Source organism: Pan troglodytes, chromosome 10 (assembly GCF_028858775.2).
Source record: "Pan troglodytes isolate AG18354 chromosome 10, NHGRI_mPanTro3-v2.0_pri, whole genome shotgun sequence".
Classification (NCBI taxonomy): Eukaryota; Metazoa; Chordata; class Mammalia; order Primates; family Hominidae; genus Pan; species Pan troglodytes.
The window spans coordinates 66,959,412-66,980,621 of NC_072408.2; the positions used below are offsets into that span (position 1 = coordinate 66,959,412).

The 21,210-nt window shown below is 41.5% G+C and overlaps 1 long non-coding RNA gene and 1 pseudogene across 1 annotated transcript; one reads left to right on the forward strand and one right to left on the reverse strand.

Annotated features, from left to right (window-relative positions):
* Positions 1–11,155: 11,155 nt before the first annotated feature.
* On the reverse strand, positions 11,156–13,974 carry LOC134807577 (uncharacterized). Its single transcript, XR_010148339.1, has 2 exons — positions 13,884–13,974; positions 11,156–11,783 (listed from the first exon to the last, which is right to left on the reverse strand). It is a non-coding gene; the product is annotated as an uncharacterized LOC134807577 (long non-coding RNA).
* A 5,895-nt stretch (positions 13,975–19,869) lies between these two features.
* LOC738939 (large ribosomal subunit protein eL29-like) lies at positions 19,870–20,363 on the forward strand (annotated as a pseudogene).
* Positions 20,364–21,210: the final 847 nt, after the last annotated feature.

Consider the following 21,210-nt stretch of genomic DNA (forward strand, 5'->3'; position numbering starts at 1 on the left):
ATGTAGACAGTTGGGCCATTCCGGTCTAGGTTACCAGTGTCTGGAGAAGAAAGACCTAGCAGGAATCATGGAATGAGCATGGAATAGGCTTTTGCTCCAAGTCCTCAAAAAAAAAAAAAAAAAAAAATGGACACAACCAAGGCCACTGAAGAGCTACAGCAACAGCCTCATCCCTCTCCATTAAAGTTTTTAAAAACTTAACATAGTTTTCATTTTTCAGTGAATACCAGCCATTAAGTACATCCATTTCTAGCTTAAAGGGAGTGCTGAAGAATAAGCAGTGGCAATATTTTCAAGAAAAAACTCAAGGTCTTAATGCTGTCCTTTTCAATTTCTTCAGAACAAGGTCCTCAAAGCAGCCACCTGATTGCAACAAGCCAGTGGTTCTATGCAAGTTCCACAGAGTGACCTTGACAGAGGATGTCTGTTGGAAGGACTGCAGGTTGAGCTGACAGCATGCTCGGGGTGGCATGCATACCTGAAGACTCCGGAGGTTCACCAAGAGCTTAAAATTTTGTGTTAAAATTTAATTTCGTATTTCTGGAAAAATAACGCTGTCATATTCCAAGGAGCTCTGATACTCTACTACAGTTTGTCAGTCCCCAGCAGCATGTTTATGCCGGCCTGTTTTATAATTAACTGTTTAAGCATCTCCTCTAAGATCATAGGACTTGGGATTGTGAGATTCCACAGACAACATGTTCATCTCCACATAAAGCTGTGTTCAAATGATTTCAGACTGATGGATATCAGAATTTTCCTCCTGCTACAAGAAAGAGTTCCAAGATGGAGACTAAACAACATCCCCTGGTATCTCATTCCAAGGGTTGGGGAAGTTCTGTGCCAGCAAACCACTTTGTGGTTGCATTAGATGCTCTCTGCCGCCTGTGGTTAGCTGGAAGTCAGTTTACCACAGGACTTTTATCACCCAGCAGCTGCATTTAGCTTTCTGGGTGACCCTGGCTCACACTCCAAACCAGACAAAAGCCCTGAGGGGATTTTTAAGGATCATCCAGAAACCCTCAGAAATGCAGGGAGTCTATGCCACATCTACAGAAACAAGGAAGATTTAAAAATAAATAAAAAAATTTAAAAAGTGCCATGATCACTTTGGCGTCCTCTAGAGGCAACTTTCTTCCATCTTGTAGATTGTGAAACAGAACATTCGGGGGAATTTCATGTCAGTACAGAGACAAACATCTTGTGAGCGATTTCCTCATATGACTTACCAGTACCCTTTCCTACATTCTTTTTGTTGATTACTTTACATGACCACATGATCCCTTTTCTCATGGAAACGTCATCATAAAATCCTGTACCATGGAAAAAGAAACCAACAACAACAAAATTAAAGCCAGAGCTTCGATTGTGTCTATCAGTTCTGTTTATTTTGATGCAAGCCTTGAAGGTAGCCCTTCAGTCATCCTTTCTAAATGCTTCCCATTCACAAACATGTGATTTGAGTTGGTTTTATCCCCCTTTTAACAAATGAGGGAAACTCTGATAGGATGTATTATAATCAAGAACGTGGTATTTAGAGTCTGACGGCCTATAATTCTCAACACCACCACTTCCTGTCTTTGGGTAAGTTACTTAACCTTTCTGTACCTCAGTCATCTCAAGTGACAAATGAGTAAAATAAGAGCACCTTCTGCATCACAGTGTTGTGAGGATTAAATGAAATAATGCTCATAAAGCACATCAGCATCCTTCATGTTTAGTATTTCTAGGGACTCACTGGAGTAGAGGAGAAAAGATTCAGGAGTCATGTAACAAAAGTACCCACCTCATAGGGTTGTTGAAAGCAGTAAATTAGTCAATGAAGACGAAACACTAAGATAAGGCTTGGCATGACACTTCATAATAAACACTATAAACTACTTGCTGTTGCTGTTGTGGTTATCTTTATTTTACAGTTGAACAAACTAAAACATACAGAGGTTAAGTAACTTGCTTGGGAACCAGAGAGCCTGTAGGCTATGGCATCAGGGATTAAAAGCAGGCACTGATTCCTTGACCCATGCGATCTACCATTATTCCTTCTCTATGTATAATAACGATTATATCGTTATCATTTTGACAACAGAGAAAAGCTTCAAGTAGACTTACTCACTGTCACCTTAATGAAGAGCAGTTTCTAATTCACCAGCCTGCTAAGTACATACTCTGTTGCAGGAGCATACTGAATTAAATCAGTAACAATTTAACCACCCATTAACCATTCTTCTGGGAGTATAGGATAGAAATCCTTATCTGTTTTATAGTAAGATGCTATTTTCCTGCTGCTACACTCTTTCAGTTGATCAGGGAGAGAAGAAAAAGTGTTCTCGGGGAGTCTTCTGGCAGGCGGAGGTGAACCAAGTCAAATGTCCTGGTGATCTCTGACCTTTCTTTATCAAAGACTCTAGACCACTCCACTTTCTGATGGAATGATCAGGAATGTCTAGCATAGGGAATGCTTCCTGCTCCTCCCAGAGGTGTCCTGAGAATTTTCCTAATTTCTTTTGAACTTAGATAGAGCCATTCTATGCTTACAATTGTTAGCAACAATTGTAATCCCTAAGTGCAATTATAATTGTAATATCCTGTTCTAATAAATCCCATTATAATAAATGTGCTCCCTAATCCCGTTATAATAAATGTGCTCCCTGATGTATGGTTTACTTCCATGACCTTTGTTAGCATGCTACCAGCTCTGCTGTCGAAGCTGCTAAAGCTCAGAGCCTTCCCAGGTTAAGGATTTCCCATTGATTTTAGTTTCTGAAAACAAATTTCCAGTGGGCCAATGAGGCACTTACCACCAGATCATTTCCATTGGTGAAAAGTTGTTTCTATTCAGCTTCCTACCTGCAACTGCTGAGGCTATGGAAACTCAAATCTTTTTGGTCATCTTATTTTCTCTGAGGGCAGAGAGCGAAAAGGAGATAGTTCTTTGTTGTGGAGAAGACACGTTCTCCTTAGACATTTTCTAGCTATTGAAATGTATTTTAAAAATACTGACTTTTTATGTTTTGAGAGGCACACAAATATATATTTAAAAGCGAGGCTTTCTTTGGATGTGGTGCCCAGATGCATGCCTTCCTTTGTGCTCAATTTGACTATGAGTACATTGTCCTATCCCCTGGTTAGATCAAGTGATAAAATATTTCATCAGTTAGTTTACCCTTCTATGCACATGCTATACAGAGGAGAGAGGCCATTGGTACCGAAGTAAAATCATCTGAAAAAAGCTTTCCTTGGAAGTACTATCTAGACTAGAGAAAGACATTTTAAGTTTGAATATTCATTTTGAAGACTCAAGTCATCTTTCTTAGCTGGTCTCTATTAACATTAAAAGCAGTGAGACAACAATATAATGCCACTGACCTTTACTGTGAAAAGCTCAAAGTTCTGTATGTTAGGTCTTAGATGGTCTCTCAGGTGTGTTATTGTTTCCAATAACAGATAGAGAAACTGGATTTGCAAAGATATAAAGGGCCCCGGACAAATCATTAAATGGAGACAGAAGAAAACAAATTTCTCTCACTATTCAATGCTTTGCCTTTTAATATACAGAGTAATTCCCAGTATAAGGTTGGTAAGTGCAGCTACAAACAATGTAATTACCCCTTAGGGAACATGGATACAAAATATAAGCATATTCATTGATTAATGAATGTCACTGAGTACTCAGTACAAGCCAGGTGTTGCTCCAGGCAGAAGGGAGTGAAGTCCCTAACCCACCAACGAGTTTACACTCTGGCGGGGGAAGACAGAAGACAAATCAAAATGTCCTCCCGCCACGCAATCACACATTCACCTAGACCTTATTATGAAGTTTGGTGTAAGTAAATAACTGGGGGTGACCTGGAGAAGCTAGTATATTTATATTGGGAAGAGAATGGGAATTAAGGTTGGGAGTTGAAAAATGAGAGAAAGCTTCAGAAGATACAGGAGTGGTGGATATAAAAAGTGGTGAAGTTAAGGGAGAATGAATTTGTACAACGTTTTGCTGCTTTTCTATGACATGAAAATGCACTTTCTCTTCCCCAGTCCCATTTTGAACTGTTTTAGAGGGACTGAATAAAACTATGAATTAATTCAAATTACTTTTTTGGTTGCTTATTGGAGTGTGTTTTCTGTGAGATGGGATCATGACACCTCCTGACCCCAGCCTGTCTGGTACAACCTTGTCCTGTCTGTGAAATAATCCCATGCATTACGGTGTTCCCATCTGGAAACATTCTCACTGGAAGCTGAGGAGAAAAGAAAATAGGAACGTTTCTCGTCTAGGGGGTTGGAGGAATGTCCTGCCAAGGGGTATTCCCCAGTGAAGGAGGGGGACCCACTCATTCACCAGTTACTGGCAAGGACAAGAGAGAGTCTGGAGCTCCTTTTTCTCCTCCCACCCCCTTCACTCATTTTCTAGCCTCTGCCCTAGTTTGGATCCTTACACTTGACCCTGCCTGCGCAAAACCTGCACCTCCGTCCCTATCTCCTGCCTTTCCTCACATGCTCCAGGCTGAGAATTAACCTCTTTCTTCCAAAACGCCTTCTCTTCCCTTTGTTCCCAATGGAAACTCCATGCCCTCATGACATCTGAACTACCCGTGAGGTGATCAAACATCTCCAAACTTTTCACTTGGCCAACAAGGTGATGACACCATAACTGAAGTCCTTTAGGATGAGGAACACCTAAATGTTTGGGGAATGAACTTTTTATATGTGTGTTGTCTCAGTTTTGCATGGCTATAAAGGAATACTTGAGGCTGGGTAATTTATAAAGAAAAGAGGTTTATTTGGCTTATGGTTCTGCAGGCTCTACAAGAAGCATGGTGCTGGCATCTGCTTCTGGTGAGGGCTTTAGGAAGCTTCCAATCATGGCAGAAGGCAAAGGAGGAGCAGATGTGCCACGTGGCAAGAGAGGGAGCAAGAGAGAGATGGGAAGGGTGTCACACTCTTCTAAACAACCAGATCTTGTATGAACTGACTCATTACAGTGAAGACTGCACCAAGCACCTCATGAAGGATCCATTCTCATGACCCGACCCACACACCTTCCACCAGGCCCCATCTCCCACAATGGGGACCATTTTTTTTTTTTTTTTTTGAGACAAGATCTCACTCTGGTGCCCATGCTGGAGTACAGTGGTGTGATCTTGGTGTGCTGCATCCTCCACCTCCTAGGCCAGACTTCTCCTAGGAAGAAATATCTCTGTTAAAGAAGTCTGTGTCAGATTATTCCATCTGTTAGCCGCAGAACCAGAAGATAATGAGGCCTATTCGACAGAGATTAGCATTGACAAATGGTACACATTTTTGAACTCATTTCAAAGTACAAACTCCCATTTCATTTCATTTTCTAAGGCTCTGAATAACTTATAGACAATTTAATTGGCTGTATTTGGGATAGAGAATTCCTAAAATGCTGAGTATAATATTTGGATTTAAAGAAAAAGACACCATAATAGAGGCCATTGTTCAAGTAAGTAGAGACAGGTTCATGTATTTTAAACTTTGGATAAAATATAAAGAAGATCATTGAGCTCTAATTTGAAAGAATTCCACTGAAAGACTCAGAAAACAATCCACTGTGAGAATACGAGACAGAATTAAAATATTTGTTGGATAATTGTTTGCAAAGAAGCATTTATTTTATATCACTTTTTAACAAGACTGAATTGTCAAACTGTTTAAAATTCCATTGGAAAAATTTGGATTATCACAAAAGTGTTTACTCTTTTATCCTTCCTTGTATATTGGATTACTCGTGGAGGACAACGGAAAGAATCTGAGAAATGCTGGTGTTAGCAGCAAATCAGACTGCATTTCAGAAACCTTATAGGCTATGTAAACACATGTCACCTTTGGACATGTATTATCATAGCTGCAATATTACTGGTGCAATGTCAGGCACAAAGAAATGAAAAATTCCAGCACTATCAGCAGACATGATCCTTTAGAAGATGATGGTACAAGAAAAACATTCTTCCAATATAATGACCATGCTTGCTTAAGAAGAAAAGAATCATCTTTATTTTGTTTTGTTAAATACCACCATTAACTGCAGAAGCTATGATTCATCGCTCGTGCAGTAATATATGCCCTTTTAAAGTCATTCTGGAACTATGGCATTAACACCTATGAAGATTTTGCAATCATGTATGCCCTAGATCACTCGCTGAATGTACATTCATGTAAAAATATGTTTAGAACAAGACTGAACATTTTTTGATATTAAAGTCGCTTTTGATTATTCATTCTGATACTAAATGGACATTTCCACCATTTTTCTTATAATATCTGAGTTCTAGAGGCACAGATAATTTACAATGAAGCAACAGTTCCTGGCTGCCTGAGGATCACTCAGAGGGATTATAACAACAGGTTTCTGGACTCCAGCCCCAGAGTTTCTGATTCGGTGCTACTAGGGTGGAGCAGAGAGTACACTTCTAACAAGTTCCAGGTGATGGAGATGCTGATTTCCTGGGGAACACACAAGAAACACTGCAATAATGAAACAGGCAGGGAGAATGCCAAAAGGCCATTTTTTGGGAAAAGAAAAAAATCTCTATGTGTCATCAGGCTAGGCTTGTGAAGAATGAAGACACGGCTAAGCTTTTCCCCAGAAGCCCGGCTTCTGTATGGCCTGCCCATCTATACACAGAACCTTCTGCCTCCTGTTTTCTGTTCTCCCTTTCCTACATCCAGTTCTCAAGAGAGCTCACAGATCTTGCTATCTTAATTTACCCTAAGGTGGAAGTTAATCACAGCAATTATTCCTCGTAGAGACTTTTAAGACGGATCAAAACTTTATTCCCAAGAAATGAAATTCAAACAAGGAAAGTGCATTTATTTTAAATGGGAAACTTTTTGTTATATTTCCACTCTATCGACTCATTACACCAGAGTGATCTAAACAGCACATCTCTTCATGCTACTTCTTGCTCAAATTCTTCAATGACCTTCTATATCCTACAGGTACATTTTAAATTTTTAGCGAGGCTCCCAGGCCTTTCAATATATGCCACTGCCTACATGTTCAACCTCATCTACCACTTCTCCCTCTTTCCACTTTAAATACAATACTGAGCTATTTCAAGTTATCTGAAAATGTTCTGTTCTCAGGCTCAGCTGCATAATTTCTGGGGACAAATGGAATATGAAAAGCCAAGGCTCATTGTTCAAAATGTACTAAAGAATTTTAAGACAGCAAGGGCAGAGCATTTGCCCAAGAGCAGAGGCTTCTCAGCATGGGTCCCTGAGTGATGGCAGGCTACAGGCCCATGAAGCGACCTATTCTAGAGATAATAACTCATAAATCCCCTGGCACTTGTTTTCAGGTGTCACAAAGAAACTGCTCAAATATTTTAATTTCCTTTTGCTCTGAATTACTATCTTTAGATCTGTTGAATTTTAAGTATAGGAATGCACTTGAATTTTACCACAGTGCATTTGTTCTTTTTCCAGGAAAACACTTGCATGACTAGAGCATGCAACACACTCCCTTGACCCTGGTGCCACTTACTCTCCTCAAGCCACTGTCATACTCTTTCCCTCTTTGATACCTTTGCAACATACTATTCCCTCCTTCTGAAATGCCATTCACCTGTCTGTCATCTGATAAACTCCCACTCACCATCAGCTGCTCGGCTCAGTCTCCACCTTTGCTGTGAGGCCTTTCCCAATACCTGGGGGGCAGATTTAGGCTCAGGGTGCACATCTGCACTTTGTGATTAATTTATTGGATCTTAATCTTGTTCGTACGAACAAGAGACTCTAGGCTATTCAAAGGCATCAATAGATCTTTGTATCTTCCATGTCTAGCATGGTGGCCTGGAGGAAGGATTCAAAAGTACTTCTTAAAAAGATGAGTGGTCAGCTTTAACATTTTTTACTTATTTCAAAAGTAGTTTCTTGGAAGAAAAACATTTCTAAAGCCAAGGGGTAGCTTAAATGTGATTCTGTCTTTTGGAATTACTAGGTGGGGTTGTTAATTTACTTCTAGTTTCCACAAAGGGAGGACATTCTGGAGAAAGAACTGAACTTCGTGGTCTTTCAAATCTAATCCTTGTGGGTTTGACCCCTGGAGATGTGTTCAGTCCTGCTGAGTGGAGGATTGTGGCAGATGGGACAATTTGAAAATGTCACCAAGAATGCCTCCCTAGACTGGTTGCATATGGGAAATTTTATTCTTATTTCAAATATCAGCAACTGTTTGAGGTCTACAGTCAATTTCTTAGGGCTGACGATCTAGTCTGTGGTTGCTGTAGGTTCTTCCTGCCTCCTCCTCCTTCGTGACTTCTGACTATTCTGACTGTTGCCCTACCATGGGTGGGTGCAGAAATACCTTTCATGCTGAAATTCCAACCAATAAAGTCTGCTTTTTTAAAACGTATGGTTTGTCTATGAATTTCCTGTACCCAAGCTATCTTCATTCCTGGCTGACACATAAAAGAGCATTAGCAGAATATCATATTTACTTAGGTTTTTTTTTCCTTTAAATTGCACATATTGTTCTGAGCACAGTATAAGAGAAAATCTAGGAAATCGTTTAAAATTTTAACCTTTTAACATGTGCTTTAGCAATTGGTGTGTACCCTGTCCTTGCACACAGTCTAAGGGGTTGTAACAGCATTTGCTTGTTTCTTTCTGGCCAGGTCATGGAGAGAAGAGAGCTCATTGTTACCAGCTTTCTGCCTACATTGCTGTTCTCAATCTTTCTTGCTTTACTTTTGTTTGTTTCCTTTTCTCTTGAAGCTGGTGCACTTTCATTCCTTCAACACACCTCCAGCCTGGTGGATATCACTACTGAACTGGGAGAAAGGATGGCTAGGTCCGGGCATGAATCTAAAAATGCAAGAAAATCCTCAACAGGTTAGATGCATCTTCAGCAGGTGTTGAAACCTAAATCTCCATTGGGACAGGTAAGTTCATCCACCTGCTCTGAAAGCAAATCCTAGACTGTCTAAACCAAGTGACTCATTAAGAGGAGCAGGAAACACATGAGAAAGCTTGGATTGAATCAGAAAGTCGACTAGCAAGGCAGCTTTATCCTTCTCTTGGATGTTAATGGTTCAGTTTTAATTTTAACCTGTTTGGGTGGATTTCCTATTGACTCATTCATTCTGAGTTTTGTCAAACGTGCATTCCCAAATGCAAGTCCGATTTGCTTGGATACTTAATTCATTTGGGAGCCTTAAACTTGCTTTCCTAGGCTGGACTCTCAGGGTTGGGAGGGAGTTCGATGGGTTATGCAGTCTGTCCCCATCTGACACCTGAATCTGTCCTACCACTGCCATGCCTCGGTCTGTGTCCTCTTTGACTACACATTCCCAGGGGTGGAAAATTAACTGCTGTCCAAGGTTGCCTACTTAATCCTTGATCAGCTCTATTAGCAATATCTTCTTTTCATAAGCCACACATCAGCTAAGGTCAGCTTGCCCTTTCAGGATTCAAATGAAATTGTTTTGCATTCTCCTTCCTTATGTGGTGAGCCATTTAACAACTCTCTCAAACTCTCTGCTAATCTTTGACATGTGGGCAAGTTGTTTATAATGTTCCTGGCTACCTCTGGCTGAGGCCTAATCACTCCATGTACGGGCTCCCTCTCTTTTCTGTGCCTGCTCTCTGTTCTGTGTACCCTGTCACTCCACACTGAACATTCCCCGTCTTCCTGTTTGGACATTCTATGGGAGCCTGTCTCAAACACAAGGCTATGTGATGTGTGGGATGGATTTTAACAGGAGAATTGGGGCAATTGTTGGAGTTTACAGGACATCAACCAAACAACCTATGATTACATATCAGACACTTCTATTCTTTAAAGTCTTTCAGCCACCCCATCACCAGGAGCCTCTCTCCTTGGACACTTTTTCTGTAGCTTCGGCCTCTCAGCATGGCACTTGGCCCTGTCTCTTCTTCTAACTCCTCCCTCTTCTGTCTAGTTTCATGCTTCTATATCAACTTCTAGTTAGCTTCTTCTACATAGAAATTTGATTTTGCATTTTATTCTTCTAAACTTTGACCTTTGGACCTCATGCCCCACAGCCTGGGCAGTTTGTCGACATATCTTTCCAAACATTGCCCATTTCCTGGAAGTCTTGTGCCAGCTGTTACCCTGCCTCCATGTGGTTACCTGAAGCCCAAGTCTGACTCACTGTAGCTTCTATCTCATTCATTAAAGCCTGCCCTCTCTTCGCTGGCCTGTTGCTCTGGAGTCATTGCTATGGTCAGAAAGAACACAGGCTTTGGAATTAGACCTGAATTTGAATCCCAGACCTACTACTCAAAAGCTGTGTGATACCCATCATGCTATCTTTTGAGGCCATGTTTTTCAGCCATGAAATGGTGACAATCATACCCCCTAAAAGCTTTGTGTGATAATTTGATTAGGTGATGCACAGTGTCTGGTATATGGTACACACTCAAAAATGTTTATTTCCTTCCCTTCTTCTTATCCAGCTTCAAACTGCAGCATTGGTGTAGGTGAATCTTCCTCAGACTGGCTGGATCCATTTATTTTGACCTCTGCCCCTTACCTACTTGATATCTTGGCTCTCAGGGATTTTTAATCCAGTCTCTGCTTTCATCCCCGTCTTTGGATTTCAGTACTCAGCTACTTCCACTCTATGCTCCAGATGCACGGAACTAGTCGGTGATCCCAAACTTTCTCATCTCTGGAAGCTTGCCATGATATTTTCCACTTTTTTGCATGGACAGCCTCTACTCAGGTATCACTTAAACACCACCCTCCCATGCAGAAAACCTTCCCTGATTCTCCCGAGACCAAGTTGGGTATCACTACTGCCTGTTCCCCCAGCACCCTGTGGCTATCCCCATGGCAGCACCCAGCACACTGTTCTGAAATCCCTTGTTACTTGGCTATCCCACAGATTATAAGCTTCCAGAGGCAGAGGTAGACCCTTCCTCAAGTTTTTATCCCTAGGCTGTGGCATACAGTAGCCGGTCAAGAATGTTCAGAGGTGAAGAAATGTGCCTGCCTTGCTTCCACGTTATGAGGCCTCATAGTCCTGACTTGACAGACAATAAGCATCGCCTTGCATCACTTAAAAACCATTTTCCTTCCCCTGTCCCATCTGGTCCCCTGGTCACATATACAATATTATAGGAATATATTTCACAAGCAATAAAGAATTATTGAAGAAAGAGAAAATTCAAGATCTACATTTCACTTAACTTTGATAAAAAGTTACATAATGTAGGTGAGATGCTGGAGTTTAGTAAACAGAGGTAAAGAATAATAAACTGCAAAAAAAAAGTCTAGCAAATGAGAACCCCGATGCTCTAGGTAAACAGCATTTGACAATTGACAGATAACCATGGAAAGACTGGGGGAATGTGTAAGAAGCATATCATGGAAAAGACAAAGGTAATACATAAAGTACTGAACACGGTGGGGATGCAGGGGCATTTACATTCATACGTGATTCCCTAACTTCATTGTATCCTATTGTTAACATAACACATACATTGCAGGAAAAGAAATTTCTCTTTCTGCCTCTCCCTCTGTTTGTCCATATGATGCTAACTAACTTGGAAATAGCTTCAGAGATGATGGGCCTTAAGTCATGGCTCACAGATATCTGTGAACTGTCCTGCCTGAGTAGTGCTTAATCCAAGTCCAGAATTTTCCAAATGGCATTAGGAGTGCTGAGATCACTGTGAAGTGGCGGCCCTCTTACTTTGTGTGAAGATGTAGGAGAACTTGTCAGGGGCGACTGAGGGAAATTCTGGTTGCCATATCTCTTTTTTGCCATCTCACAAGTAGCCCCTCAGTATCCCTGAAAAAAAAAGTAAATCAGAGATGCCATCATGGCTCTCACAACCCAAATCTCACTAACATGCAATATTTAAAATTTTTAAGTCAACAAACAAAGTAACTTGGAACATATTCTTTATTTCGGTGCTAAAACCTTTTTTAAAAATATATAACATTCCAAACACAAGCCCTTAAATACTAGTAATATTGATACTAGGTAAATGTGATAATATTTATGATTTATTGACCCACCACATCGGTTATTTTAATATCCACAGGAACCCAGCCTGTGACGTGGGTGGAGTCCCAGGTTGGAAATTAACAAAGGATGCATCCCTGCCCACCCCGGACATGGGCTCACACATAAGAAAGCCCAGCCAGGCGCATGTTCCAGAACGCACCCTTTGTTCAGAGCTGGGCATTCCTTTGGTGTGGGGAAAGGACTGTATGATTTCACTGGCATTTCCATATCAGAGAGGAATTCGACTAGAAAGCGTTGTATTTGAGCTGTATGGGGGGACCACTCCAGAAGCAATTTTAGACCAGTTATCTGTCTTTTTTGAGAGTTAGATGCTCATTTGCACAAAGGGTACAAAATGAATAGCAGTAACAGTTAGGAAACAGGTGTGGCTATTATAACAAGTCAAAATAATTGTGGCTTAAAAGAAGAAGGCATTTATTTCTCTCTCATGCTAGTCTGAACATAATCAGTCTAGAGCTGAGAGGATGGCTCCATAGTCTCAAGACCAGACTCCTCCTGGCCTGTTCTGCATCTTCAACACTCAGCTTTCATCTCGTGGCTACATTGTCTTTTCTCAACTCTTGCCTCACGTTCACCTTCCAGCCAGAGGGAAAGGTGAAGGGGAGGGAGAAGGCACAATCCTTCCTTATGGACATAAACCTCAAGTTGTTTACACCTTTTCTGTTCACATCCAATGAGCTAGCACTTAGTCACATGGCCACAACAATCTGTAAGACAAGCTGGAAGATGTACTCTTTAGCTGGGATACCATGGACCCAGTTAAAACTCAGTACTTATTTCATTAACAAAGCAAGGAAGAAGGCATACTCAAGAACAGCCAACAATTACCCTTAAACTTCCCTGTGATCTTCTGCTAAAATACTACAGGCAGAATGTCTCGCATAAAGTCAATGTTCAATGCTAATTGTTAACGGTGTTTTAATAAGCAAAAATTTAAGTCAGTCAATTTGATTTCCTTCTTGATAAAGAGATAAAAGAAAACTATACCTTCACACAGAGACTTACAATAAGGGTCAGATTATAAACGAGTGACATTAGGAGATAAAGTGACTTGCTTGTATTGGCCTCCTGGACCTGCTCAGTTCTGGGTACTGAAGGCTTTATCCATGGGCCCAGGCTTGCCCAGTGCCTCAACTAATCTTAATCAGGATTTCTCTGGCAGGGAGTCTTACAGCTCTGTGTTCAGAATCTGGCATGTCTTGGGTGAGTCCAAATTGCAGCTCCCTTAACACTCTATTCATTTTTCCAACTCATGCATCTGAGCCTCTGTACCACTTGTTCCCCTCCTGCACTTGTCCAAATGGACCTTATGATCAAGCCCACCCAAACATTACACAAGGGAGGTGACACACAACTCTTGCATATGTGGCAATTCTGTTATTCTTTAGAGCCATCTGTCTTTCATGCTCTGATCCCCTATCAAGTTCAAAGGAAAGAAAGGAAGGAGACAATCAGAAGCTGAGGTGGACGGACACTGTGCCAGAGAGAGATGTGCCAGGATAGAAGCCAAGAAAATAAGAACACATTTAGGGCAGTATGATTTTGCAGTAGTGAGTGGTCACACAACAGTCCTCTGTAAACTTCAGGTCACAATATATGAAAAGTCCACCACATTGAAGGGGAGGACTAAGTGGAGTGGGAGGCAGGAGGAAGTTGATTCCCACATCATTGCATTCTCAAATGATTCTGACACTCAGTAGGACATCCAAGAAGGATGTACAGTAGTAACCCCTTACCTGTCGTCTCATTCCTGTGGTTTCAGTTACCTGTGATCAACCGTGGTCTGAAAATATTAAATGGAAAATTCTGACATAAACAATTCATACGTTTTAAACTGTGTGCCCTCCCTCCCCATCTTACCCAGGAGGTTAATCCTCTCTGTCCAGCGTCTCCAGGCTATCTACCCTCCCTGCCTGTGATTTACTTAGTAGATTTCTTGGTTAACAGATCTGTTGTCATGATAGCAGAGTGCTTGTGTTCAAGGGACCCTTATGTTACTTCATAATGGTCCTAACCACAAGAGTAGTGATGCAAGGCAATTTGGATACAACAAAAAGAAACCATAGTCTTCTTTACGTGAAAAGGAGGAGGTTCTCAACTTAATAAGAAAAAAAGAATTGTATGCTGAAGTTGCTAAAACCTACAGTAAAAACAGACCTATCTGTTAAATTGTGGAGAGGAAAAAAAAAAATGTGTGCTAGTTTTGCTGCTGCCCTTTAAACTGCAAAATTATGGCCACAGCGCATGACAAGCGCTTAGTTAGGATGGAAAAGGTATTAAATTTGTGGGTGGATGTGAACAGCACTGTGTTTGATTGGGTTCCTACAATCCATGATTTCAGGCACCCACTAGCAGTGTTGGACCATATCCCTCTTGGATAAGAGGGGACTATTGTACCCACAAAGCAGAGTTTAAAATTACTGTCTGGCAAAGTTACTTTCTAACTAAGATATTTCACTGACAACTAGAAAAATTTCAAATTAACCTGTGGGCTGGTCCCACTGTAAGTGGGTAAATGAATAACATTTTACAATAGGTGTTTCCTGGGCTTTCTCTATCAAAAATGCAGTAGTCAAACCAGGTAGAACAAGACTCAATTATAGGAGAAAGCTCACAGGGACTATAATAGATGAAACAGGAATATGACTCATACAATATGAGAGTGTCAAGGGATCTCAGTGGTAGCTCAGAAAACACTGTTGAGAAAGATATGGCCCTGTTTAGGCCATCAGTTTGGATAGTGGCAGAGCCAGAACTGAAGCCTAAGCACTCAGGGCTTCTGGTCCAGTGAGCCTGGTAGGTACTTTCTCACATCAGAGGAATTTATTATTGTGAAAAGGAAATACTTCCTGTGATAAATCATTAATATATTTCTAAAATTTTTTTTATCAAAAAGGATGAGCTTTCAGATGATGAAACAAATTCTAAGCATATAAATGATAACATCCAACTGTTTGTTGTATAACCACATTCCTAAGGAATTTGCAGAGTGACAAATGACTTCACACAAACATTTGTTTCTGGCTGTACACTTTCTTAGCGGCTTTGGAGGAAATGTTGATTCAAGAATGCAAAAGAGACTGATGATCTGAATTGGCCGGGAATGAGAAAAATCTTATTTAAATGACTGGATCAGAGAATAAGGCAAATGTTTATGCAACACCCCTTCCTATCTGAGTGAAACAATATGGGCCGCCTATATCCAGGAAATGCTCCCTTGGAATGGGGAGCTGCTCTGCTTGCCTCTGGACACACTTGCAAGAAGTGAAAGCAGCCGTCAGGCCTTCCTGATCAGCAATTAAAGTGGGTGGGAAATTAGCAAATTAATGTACCCGTCATCTCACACAGTTGGCAGGTGAGGGCTTTGGAAGCAGATCTAGGTGAAAAATGCACTGCACAAGGTGTCAGAGGACCTGGGTTCCAGTCCTAGGTCTGTCACCATTGTTCCAATTGTGTCACCGTGGGCAAGTTACTTAACCTCTCCGGTTGGGCTTCAGTTTCCTTCTCTGTAAACTGAGAGCATTGGACTACATCTTCTCCAGCTCTTCTGTTTTCCAAGGATTCCTATTCAAATGCCTACAACAATCATTCTCAACATAAGGGAATTTTGTGCCCCCCACCCAAAGGACATTTGGAAATGTCACACTGATTGTCACAACAGAGGAGAAGGTGCTACTGGCATCTGCTGAGCACAGGCTAGGGATACTGCTAGACATCCCAAAATCCACAGGACAGCCTCTCCACAACAAAGAATTATCCAGCCCAAAATGTCAACAGTATGGAAGTTTGAAAACACTAACTGAAGGGACAATATAATGATGAGCCCATTTCAGCCAAACATAAATCTTTTGGCTTTTTAAGAGAACTTGAAATTTTGGATTTTTATGTAAATATCCCAAATTTAAAGTATAGCAACATGTCAATTTTTTAAATAAAACACGCTAGGGGCCAAACAAAACAGGGCTTCAGGACAAATCCTGTCTGCAGGCTGTCAGTTTGTGGAATCTTATTTAGCCACATACCGTCCAAGTAATTAATGTAATTTCGCTGAAAGCATGGATTCCTCCATCTGCATCTGGTTATCTGAGCTAGAGCTAAGCGGGTCAAGGTTAATCCACATTGTGCTCACGCACATGTGTGCAATGTAGTGGAAAAAACACTAAATGAAACAACCAGAGATGTTACTGCTTACCATCTGTGTAATCTTGGATTAGAAGCCATTAAATTCTCTGAATAACAGGGTCTCCATTTTTAAGGAGGTTCCCTATCAATATCGTCACTGTCTACTTCTCCAGTTTGTCACAGCATAATAGTATCTTGGAGCAGGAAGAGGCTTTAGAAATCACCCAGTATGCAATTATACCCAGAGAAGTGGTGTGACTTTGCCCACAAGCCCATGGTCAGTTAATAGAAGACCTGGGCTTGAAAGCAAGGTGTCTTGACTCCATGTCCCAAGTTCTCTGAAGAGAAAAGAAGGAAGGTGATGGGGGAAGAGTGCCAGATGTGTCTCTCAACACAGGCTATTCCAGATGTGGTCCACCAGCACGTGGCCTTCCAGTTGTGCCTGAATAACACCAGATGTGATCCAAGGATTAAATGTGAAGGGATGTGAAAGTGCTCTGGAGCCTGTAAACTGTTAGCCTGTCTCCCAAACGTAAGGATGGTGTTAGTATTAATTTGTCTCTGCTGTATGGCCACAGGCAGCTCTTGGCCAACATCAGTGTGAGTGCCTGGTGGTACTGGTCATAAGAAGGCCTGAGTCACAGCACATGGCTGGCTCAGCACACAGTTTACTCATAGAAAACCAGGCAAAAGCAGATCAGTAACATCACTATGGCTGCTGAAAGGCAGTGTTGTCACAATGCCATGAAGACAAAAAGTTAAGTTGCCATTATTAATTAACATGAGATAATGGCATTAAAAGATAAATCTTCAAGGTCAACCAAGGTTTACAGACATCAAAATCTCTGCACTCCTGCCCTGTCTTCTCTAAGTATCTTCTATACTTTCCTGCTTGAGACTTTTGTTTTCCCTCCATGTGCTGGGTGTCTTACTCCCTTTCCTCTGCTTATCTAAAAGCCTCCATCTCTCAGGGCAGGACACGACATAAGGTCTCTCACTGAGCCTTCGCCTGAATGAAGTGTGTGCTTGTGCCCACAATTCTACTACACAGGTGACTTTCCTGTCTTATGCCAGGTCAGGGACCAACCACATTTTGTTCTGATGCAGGTGCAGCCAACTCCTCTTGTTGGCTTTAAGTTCTCAGGGTTAATTCCATCTTTGTTTAGCATGTTCATTGTAATTACATGGGAGAGACCTCAGTTTTTGCATCAACTTTCAGCGTTTTTTTTCTTCCTTAAATATCACAGTTATTTCATGTCAAAATTTCTCCCAAGTCTATTGTGAACATCACTAGCAGTTGTGCTGTCTGTGCAAAGAGTGAGACGGAACATGCTGATGTTGCAGCTGCTGCCATGTACTCGGCTGCTCCAGAAGGTTTTACATTTTTTAATGTAATGATAGAGGTTTCAGTTACTTACAGGATGTAATTATAAATATATATTTGCAATAGAACCAGCTTGATGTGCTTACTTTTCCATTAATAGAACACTCTGCACTTTTTGGAATGCATGTACCAACCTTCCCTTAAAGCTCAGCTGAAACTTTAACTCCCTATTAGGCTTTCCAACCAATATCTTTCTCCTCTAATTTTCCTTAGTTCTGTCTGCTCCATTCATTTAAGGCCTATAATCCCTCTCTTATTGTTTCTAACCGTTTATGTGTCATTACATGTTCCTTGAAGGAAAGAAGATTCACCTACCCTTTCTTCTTCTACCTAATACAAACTACTCACCTCGCAAAACAATCAATAGTTATTTGTATCCACCTTGTGTAGCTTAGTGTTCATTGTTGTTGGAGTTTGTGAGGGCTGGGGGCCTAATACACAGTATCTCACTTCCCAGTTAGAGTGATGAACATTTAGAAAAGTAAGACAGGGAGGTGAAGAGATAAGAGATGAGTTACTAAAGATGAAGTTGGAAGACACAACTCAGAACGAGGCGGTTGGGTGTCCTCATTGTCCACTGAACTCAGTGGTGGTAGGTGGTACTCAGTGAGAGCTGCCTCCTGCAGATGGGGAGAAGGCTGACCCCACGGAGTGGTGGAGAAAGGATTATCATGTAGACAGCTCACTCCCAAAGGAAGAGGGATAGAGGTATTAAACTCAATCATATTCATTTCAAATAGACCAATCCGAAAATCAGTCTAGCCGCTTTGAGGCAGAGTGGGTGAAGGGACAGACAGAAGTCAGGAGCCTTACACTTCTAAGTTCCCTCTGCATGAAGGCCACATGAGAACTGCTCCTCCTCAACAATTATTTTTAAATAGTCAAAAATCTATCAAATTTTGAACACACCTCTTTCAAACCTTGCTAACTGCCAACACAATCTTCTGAAGTTATCCATCACTCATGAAACAACAAAAACAAAGAAGAGTGATTTTATAACATCATAAAATGCTCGTGTTACTAAGGATTTGATATGGTTTGGCTGTGTCCCCACCCAAATCTCATCTTGAATTGTAGCTCCCATAAGTCCCACATCATGGGAGGGACCCGGTGGGAGGTAATTGAATCATGGGGGCAGATCTTTCCCATGCTGTTCTCGTGATAGTGAACAAGTCTCAGGAGAGCTGATGATTTTATAAAAGGGAGTTCCCCTGCACACACCCTCTTGCCTGCTGCCATGTGAGAAGTCCCTTCGCTCTTCATCTTCCACCATGATTGTGAGGCCTCCCCAGCCATGTGGAACTGTGAGTCCATCAAATTTCTTTCCTTTATAAATTACCCGGTCTCGGGTATGTCTTTATTAGCAGCATGAGAACAGACTAATACAGGATTAATACACCAACACTTTGTAATCTGTTCACTGAACTAAATCCTTTCTTTCCTTATGGCTGCATAAATATGACCTACCTATAATTCACCCCCACCTCTCCAGAGACTAGAGGAACTGCCTAAGTATGAATGAGGCCTGTTCATCTCATAGAGATTGGAAAGAAGGATGATATCTAAGAGGTTAATTAGGCCAATTCAGGGAATAAATTCAAACCCATGCCCAGGATTTTTTAGGGTAAGGGAGCAACTTAGTTTATAAGGTAGCAGGCTAAGGTTTATGACTTAGTACTTGATACTTTCTTCTTCTTCTTTTTTTTTTTTTGAGACAGTGTTTTGCTATGTTGGCCAGGCTGGAGTGCATTTGTGCCATCATAGCTCACTGCAGCCTCAAACTCCTGGGCTCAAGTGATCCACCTGCCTCAGCCTCCTAGGTAACTGGGACCACAGGCATGCACCACTACACCCAGATAATTTTTTATTTTTTGTAGAGACAGGGTCTCACTATATTGCCCAGGATGGTCTCAAACTCCTGAGCTCAAGAGATCTTCCTTCTTCAGCCTCCCAAAGTGCTGAGATTATAGGTATGAGCCACCATACTGGCCTCTTATTCTTAATAGTTCCAAGAAGAAGCTTAGAGTTTCGAAAATAATGCTAACAGGATGTGTCCTGTGGTGATAACTTTTGTGGATAAAGAGTGAAATTTCCCAATAAGTAGGTGTTGATTTCAAAGGGTGGAGGAATAAAAAAGGGCATTATATCTTGGAAAGAAAAGTAGAACTGGGGACAAGAAACAAGGTTAGGAACTGGGGTGGACAGGACTCTGCTTATGAAGCCTTAACTTTGGAGATTTTTCTTTTTGATTACAGAAATATTAAGTGGATGGTCAACTTTTTTTCCCACGATATATCATAATTCTCTTTGGTTTTGTCTCGTGCATAAGAATAGTCAGCTATGGGAGCTGTGGCTTATGGTGCAAACATCGCCAAGTCCAAGAACCACACCACACACAACCAGTCCTGAAAATGGCACAGAAATGGCATCAAGAAACTCCAATCACAAAGAAACCCCAATCACTAATCTCTAAAGGGAGGGGACCCCAAGTTCCTGAGGAGCATACACTTTGCCAAGAAGCACAAGAAAGGCCTAAAGAAGATGCAGGCTAACAATGCCAAGGCCATGAGTGCACGTGCTGAGGCTATCAAGGCCCTTGTAAAGCCCTTGAGGTTAAGCCCAAGATCCCAAAGGGCGTCAGCTGCAAGCTCGATCAACTTGCCTACACTGCCCACCCCAAGCTTGGGAAGCGTGCTCATGCCCGCATTGCCAAGGGGCTCAGGCTGTGCAGGCCAAAGGCCAAGGATCAAACCAAGGCCCAGGCTGCAACTCCAGCTTCAGTTCCAGTTCAGGCTCCTAAAGGTGCCCAGGGCCCTACAAAGGCTTCAGAGTAGAGATCTCCGTCTGTCAACGTGAGGACAGAAGGACTGGTGCGACCCCCCTGGGCTGCCGTCTGCATGGGGCTGGTGTCTTCCTGTGCTATTTGTACAAATAAACCTGAAGCAGGAAAAAAAAAAAAAAAAAAAAGAAAACAAGAATAGTCAGCTACATGTTTATAACCTTGTGAGGTGGCAGTAAAGAGCGTAATGGCAGAACTGTCAATGATAGTGAAGCTTATCCCATGCTCAGTCACCACCCCCTTGACCATCTCCGGCTCCACAGAAGCCTTTGAAGATGTGGCAGAACCACATCAAGGACGAGGGGGGAATCTATGTATCTCAGATGAGTGGTAATAGTGATGCCTCAGAAACAAATATGAACTAAATTGCATAGGGAAGTGATTCTTAATGGGGAGAGAAATCTGGCCTTTAAGTTATTTATGGAAAAGCCACAACTGTCGTAATAATACAATCATCTATTTCCTTGAACATCATAGAAGGAGCCATTTCATTACATTTGCATAGGTTTTATAAACAAACATAGATACTAACCATCAGCCAAGTAAGAGATGCTCAGTGATTCTTTCATCAAAACATATTGCGGAGTTGCTTCCTTTTCCTAATTTGTTTCTATGAATAATCTGTGGAGTTGTGCAACATGCACATGACACATGGAAATCAGAGTTATGGCTTTTATGTAGACCACATTGTTTTTTTGCCTGTAAATTGCCTCCAAATGGCTTGAAAGAAATACTGCTTTATAGTTTAAGTCAACCAAGAAGGGCTACCTGAAAGCATTTACACCTAATATTCAGTAGAGCCTATTTCAGTGATCCTCCATCACGCCATGGAGACAGGCTCT